Consider the following 7,471-nt stretch of genomic DNA (forward strand, 5'->3'; position numbering starts at 1 on the left):
AAGCCCCGGTCTGCCGTCATGCCGGACCCGCCAGGGTTGGATCATCATCAACATCGGCACGTTCTGTGTGTTACTGTCTATGATCATAACCTGAAGGATTAGCTTATGTATACATGACGATGAACATATCATCACCTCCAGTGGGACGATCCTCGATCGTGGCGCCATCCCAATTCCATGTTTTTACTTTATCAAAAACAATATTACGAGAGACTTGAACTTTCTTGGTGCCAGATTGTACACCCTATAGGGCTTTGAGCCATCTTCATATCCTAACAAAATTGTTGGAATGCTCCTGCCCACGACCTTTCCGGTGTGCATGCCTAGAGGCTTAACATGAGCAATGCAACCGAATGTACGGAGGTGACCAACGGAAGGTTTTCTACCACACCATGCTTCATTTGGGGTTCTTCCAACGACACTTTACTTTGGTAGTCGATTGAGACAGTTCACCACAGTTTTCACCGCCTCACCCCAAAACCCGCCCGACAATTTTTTGCTTTTAAGCAAAATCCTTGCCATTGCAACAATGGTTTGATTCCAGGGTTCCACCATGCCTTTTTTGTTGCTGGGTGTAAGGGGCTGTAAGAAAATCTATGATCCCAAACTTCTCCAAATATGACTTGAACTCGAATGAGGTCATTCTCCCCCTCTATCCGTTCTCAATGCTTTGAGTTTCTCTCCAATTCCATATCTACAGCAGTCTTGATTTTCTTGAATGCCTCCAATGCTTCATCCTTGCTTTTTAGCAATGACAACCACATATAACTATTGTAGTCATCCACGATGAGCAAAAAATATTTATTCCCAACGGGGGTAGCCGGGGTAATAGGCTCACAAAGATCTCCATGCACTAGCTCAAGAACTTTGGAGGCTCTATACTTTGCCTCCCACGGAAACGTTGCTCACGTTGCTTCCCAGCGAGTTATCCATTGCGCACTTGATCCAAGTGATCAATACTTGGTAGCCCTTTGACCATTTGCTTCTAACCTAGCTACTTAAGTGCATGGAAATTTCAGTGACTGTAGCCAGAATGCACGGTTCAAACTCAATGTATACAACCTGTTCCTTGATCTATGGACCTTCATTATCAACTTACTTTGACGGTCGTAGCACAAAATATAACCATCTTCAAGTACGATTTTGCAACCACATTCTTCAAGCTGTCCCAAGCTAATTATATTTGTCTATCATAGGTATCACTTGTGCTCACCTCCTTTAGCTATGAAGACCACGTCTCCTCTTCCTACGATCGAAACCGTCTTGGCATCATCAAACTTGATCGTGCCACCAATGGTCATGTGCAAATCGGTGAACTGAGACCTATCACCGAACATCTGGTTGCTGGCACCCGTGTCTAGGTACCATACATCGCTAGTGTTTCTCTCCTCCTCGTGAAAAACACCTTGTTCGCCATGATATTGACACGATCCTGCACATTCACTGAAACGGCTGAATGCAAGTTTTTTTTATGCCATGGCAACGCTGCACTGGACTTGGCAACGCTGCACTGCACTTGGTTTGGCTGCCATGGCAGTGATACACAGGTTTGTTTCTGCTGCCATGGCAACCATTTCTGCTACCATGGTAGCATTTTCCGCTTCGTCGCTGCTTTCACAAAGGAACATATTCACTTGTTCGTCATCATCACCGCCTTTCTTTGTGATGTACTTCTGCTGATACGCCGGCTTCTTGCACTTGGATTTGAAGTGTCCCATGATCCCACAATTGTGGTACTTGATCTTTCTCTTATCAAACATTTTTTGGAGAAACTCTGATACGTCTCCAACGTATCTATAATTTTTTATTGTTCCATGCTGTTTTATTATCAATCTTGGATGTTTTATAATCATTTTATAGTCATTTTATATCATTTTTTGGTACTAACCTATTGACATAGTACCAAGTGCCAGTTGCTGTTTTTTTCATGTTTTTTACATCGCAGGAAATCAATATCAGATGAAGTCCAAATGCCACGAAACTCCACGGAGAATTTTTATGGGCCAGAAGGAACACAACGGGCCCTGGTTGCACCTGGGGGGAGTCCCGAGGAGGGGACAACCCACCAGGGCATGCCAGGAGGCCCAGGCGCGTCCTGGTGGGTTGTGCCCACCTCGGGTGCCCCCCGGACCGCCTCTTTGCTCTATAAATACCCCAAAAATACCAGAACCCTAGGGGAGTCGACGAAATATTCATCCAGCCGCCGCAAAGTCCAGAACCACCAGATCCAATCTAGACACCATTTCGAATGGTGTTCACCACCTCCATTGGTGCCTCTCCGATGATGCGTGAGTAGTTCTTTGTAGACCTTCGGGTCCGTAGTTAGTAGCTAGATGGCTTTCTCTCTCTCGCTGAATTATCAATACAATGGTCTCTTGGAGATCCATATGATGTAACTCTTTTGCGATGTGTTTGTTGGGATTTGATGAACTTCGAGTTTATGATCAGTTATATTTTTATATCCATGGAAGTTATTTGAGTTTCTTTGATCTCTTATAGCCTCGTATTTCTTCTCCGATATTTGGGATTTTTTTGGCCAACTTGATCTATTTATCTTTCAATGGGAAGAGGTGCCCGGTAGTGGGTTCGATCTTACGGTGCTTGATCCCAGTGACAGAAAGGGAACCGACACGTATGTATCGTTGCTACTATGGATAAAAAGATGGGATCTATATCTACGGAATAGATACACGGATCTTGTCTACATCATGTCATCGTTCTTATTGCATTACTCCGTTTTTCCATGAACTTAATACACTAGAGGCATGCTGGATAGAGGTCGATGTGTGGAGTAATAGTAGTAGATGCAGGCAGGAGTCGGTCTACTAATCTTGGACGTGATGCCTATGTAATGATCATTGCTTGGATATCGTCATAATTATTTGAGGTTCTATCAATTGCACAACAGTAATTTGTTTACCCATCGTTTGCTATCTTTCTCGAGAGAAGCCACTAGTGAAACCTACGGCCCCCGGGTCTTGTTCCTCATATATTTGCTTGCAATCTACTTTTCCTTTGCATTTTTATTCAGATCTATTAAACCAAAAATACAAAAATACTTTGCTGCACTTTATTTTATTTGCGATCTATTATTTCAATCTACTACAAATTTCTGGCATCGTTACCAGAAAGGAATTGACAACCCCTTCAACACGTCGGGCTGCGAGGTGTTGTTATTTGTGTGCAGGTGTTGTTTACGTTGTGTTGCTTGGTTCTCCTACTGGTTCGATAACCTTGGTTTCTTCAATGAGGGAAATACCTACCGCCACTGTGCTGCATCATCCCTTCCTCTTTGGGGGAATACCGACGTAGTCCTAGCAGACAGGAGCTTTTCTGGCGCTATATTCAGAGAGCCGTCTCCCGAGTGCTTCCTCCCTTGTTCTATCTGTGCTCTTTCCTGACGGTTGCTGCTCCTCGATCCCTCGATGCCCTTCTTCTCCTTGGAGTTCAACGCTTTCTATTGATCCCTAGTGAGCATCACCTGGTCATCGCCATGGGCATCACCAAAACTGTTCCACACTCATTCATCTTGTGTCTTCAAGCATATGGTGAGAGTTGTCAGATCAACGCACTGCTCGATGGCTGTCACAATTTGCATATATTGAGGTGGAGGGGTGTGCAAAAACCTTCGTACAACTTAAGCTTCCGTCAAGTTCTCTCAAAGCATGAATTCCATTGACAAGGGTCACAACCCTAGATGCAGAGCATCAACCAACTCATCATGTATCATAGACAGGGTCTCATCTATTCACAACATTGTCTACTGGTTAGCTTGCTTCACCCACGAGTGGTCCTCAAAAATGTGTATCCCACGCTTCCTTCGCGGTCTCCTTCATGATCAGATGTTGCAACACCTCAATGGGCATCACCGAGTACAGGGTTGTTGCCACTTGCAAGTCTGTGCGGTAATCAGCATCTTGAACATGTCGCCATCGGGATCCACGACATCCCATAATTCAGGGGCGTGACGAGTACACGCCATCAATGCTTGCCAAACCCAGACGATTTCCCTATCAAAACGAGGGTACTTTGATCCAGGCATAGCAAATTCTTTAGCTGACACTAATCCCTCCGCCGCCGTCCTCCCCTTGCTGAGGTCGTCGTCCACCATCGTCGCCGGTCACTGGGCGTCTCCCAACTTGGATCTGAATACCACTTGTTGGCTCTCATATGGACTCCGGAGGTGCTTACATGAGATCGAAACAAGAATGAAAACACAAAGGGGTTTTGGGCTGCTCCAACTGGCAGCTTCTGTAGGTTTTTTATTTCGTATTATATGGTTGTCAAAGTCCTGAGACCACGCCCAACTCGTCCTAGGGTATTTGCCCAACACGATGCGACCCTGATCATATGTCGATCCGGCTTAAAACAATTTTTATCTTGAAGAGCTTGACACTAAAACGACTCCTAGTGAGGTTCAAACTTATCCTATCTTTTACATACTCGAAACTGCTTTTTTTGGCCAAAATACAGACTCGAAACTGCTATGTATGTGATTATGAGGACTTGCATTTGATAGGAATAAAATGGACTTCCCCACACGTGAAAAAATTACTCGTAAGTGTAAAATTTAATGGACAATATGGACAATGAACAATAGCTTATGTCTCTGCCTTTAACCAAGTCTCACAAAAAAATTTCACCATGTCAAAACAAGGATTATTTTCTTGAGATGCCTATTTGGCATAGATAACATAAAGCCTCCTCAAATTTGTTCCTCATTTTCCACATCAAGTGGATATAGTTAAGACTAAACAAAGAGAAAAACTGTCAACATAACTTACAACAAATTTAACCAAGGTATAATGAATTAACAGAACATTTTGCAATACCTGGTGAGGACTCTGTCCAGGATCATATGATTTTGTAACAGCAGCCTTCACCAAAACTGAGTAGTAAACTTTGTCAATCGTCATTTTTCTATCTTGGCTAGGTGCTTCAACTTCATCAATATAGGCAACACCAAAAGATGGATATCTACCTAGCAAATATATTTCTATCTTTTTTTAAACGAAGGAAAAATCTTTGCCTTTTTTATTAGTTAAGTAGAAGGTTGTTTCCCAGTTAATTATGAAAAACGGGCGAAAACCATACAACTAGGGCCAAGCCCATTGAAAACCTCGAACACCTAGGCCTAAGCCCACGCTCGCCGACATCATGACGAACATAGCAGGAAAAATTATATTATTGAAGTACCATCATATATCGTATATACAAGTATGTGACATGTAAAATACAAATAATGACACTATTATTAATAATGTGTCCTCATAAATGTAACTACTTAGAATTCAAGCACTACATTTCAATGATAATGAAATTTGATAGACCAGAAGAACACGGAACATCACCATGCACTAATACCGACTAGGATAGATGTCGGTGCAGTAAATAAACATAACTTAGAGTTTTTATTATTGGTTACTAATTATTAAGAATATCGACAAACTGCCATTCTTCTGGCCCAACTACCATTTCTCACAAATATACATGCAAAGGCACCGCTACATGGAACTTTACCGTATAGATTGCAAAGAAATGGAGAAAATTAAAGTAAGATTCATATCTATTATATACTTAAAACGATAGAAAACGAACGGTGCTGATTTGACACGTTAAAAGCTAAGATGTATCTACGGTGGAGATTAAGCAAGTACTACATGTAAAAAAAAACTAAAACAGATTGATTTCGGTAGCAATTGAGAAGACAACGCATATAGGCATGCGAATCAACATGTGGTTGAGATGGTTAGGTGGATAGTGGTATCTTCAGCCCACCAGGGTTAAAATCCTGGTGCTCGCATTTATCCTGAATTTATTTCAGGATTTCCAGCGATACGCTTTCAGTGGGAGGAGACATTCCCGTCGACTACGAGGCGCCTATGGTGACTTCGTAAAATCTCCAGATGATATACCGGCTCAGTCTCTCGGAGGTGCTCATAAGGGTAGGGTGTGCGTGTGTGCGTTCATAGGGGTGAGTGTATGCGCGTTTATATGAGTGCTTGCGTCTATACTATGTTAAAAAACGCATATATGCATGTAAAAGAGGGAAAACCGGAGATGTGCAACAATGGGAGGGGAGAACGGAAGACACACGCAGCTGAAATAAGTGATTAGGAAACACACACGGACTCTTTACTCTTTTCTTGCAAAAGCAAAACAGGACACTAACTCTTCTATGGAAAAAGAAAATTACACGGTCTCACCAACCACAAAAAACGTTGCACCGCTGGGTTGCAAGGACCATGGCGGCACTACGTAAATTGACCAGGTACACGTACTGATCTTTTTTCCTCTTGCAATTAACACAAGTACTGATTAGACTTGCTATATTCTGAATAAATGCATGATAGCATGGCCATTGCACACACACGTGGCAATAGAACTTAAGCTTGCAATCTGAATTTTAATCTTTTGCTCAGCGGAAGTATGATATGACCAAGCAAAAGTCCAACTGCAATATGATTAATGGTGAGGTGCTGAAATAGATTCTAAAGCATAATGTTAACGTATGCGCCATTAATTTTGATATATAATCCTTCGTGAAAATTTCAGTTTGGTGATGGATGTGAGAAAGAATATTAACATGAAATCTTAATCATCAAATTTGAAAACATTTACACACGCGTGCATGCATCGCGATCAGGCGTGTAGAGAAAGAACACATGCTTAAGCTTCGGATTACAATGGTTGAGGTTATGGACGTGAAAGATAAATCACGAGGAAAATAGTCAAGCAAAAACCCCTTGAAACAAGAACGTGAATGAAAGGCATCGCATGAGATAGTCAAATTATATATAAAAATGTCCCCTGTACATACAAATTTTACTGGATGGATGAAATGCACCGCTCCTTTTAAGTTCATCCGGAATATTACTTTATTTATTTTACATGACAAGCTAACTTATCCGGTCGTCAGTGATTACATTTGTTTTTGTTTTGTAAAATCACTTTGCGGCGCTAATGAATAAATATATTGTATAAATGAAGTGTATATTGAGAATTCTCATTTGGTAGACAAATCAAAAAAAAAAATCTGCGCATACATGAAATTTTGCATAAGATTTATTAGGAAATATAATTTTGTTTTGTATCCACTGTATAAAGGGAATATCTCTATTTATATTCACAATTCTGAAATTTTCACAAAATGCAATTTAAATTATCCATTCATAATCCCAGAGAAAGATGCGGCCTACATTCAGACCAAGATGTTCATTCAGTGTTGTTTAATTACACATTGATAATCAAGTGTAGAAGTTAGACACGATCTCAAGAGAACTACCACGTGGAGTGCGTGGTGAGAAATCAAAATTTGATAAACAATAAAATTTTGTAAGAATTGGCCACATGAAAGATAACACTAGAATGTGTTCCATTTGAAATAACGACTATCAAGGCCTATTTTAAGATTTCTAAAATCAATAAGCGATTTTTATAATGCAATGGAAATATTTGTGTACAATAAATC

Source organism: Triticum aestivum, chromosome 7D (genome assembly GCF_018294505.1).
Source record: "Triticum aestivum cultivar Chinese Spring chromosome 7D, IWGSC CS RefSeq v2.1, whole genome shotgun sequence".
NCBI classification, from domain to species: domain Eukaryota; kingdom Viridiplantae; phylum Streptophyta; class Magnoliopsida; order Poales; family Poaceae; genus Triticum; species Triticum aestivum.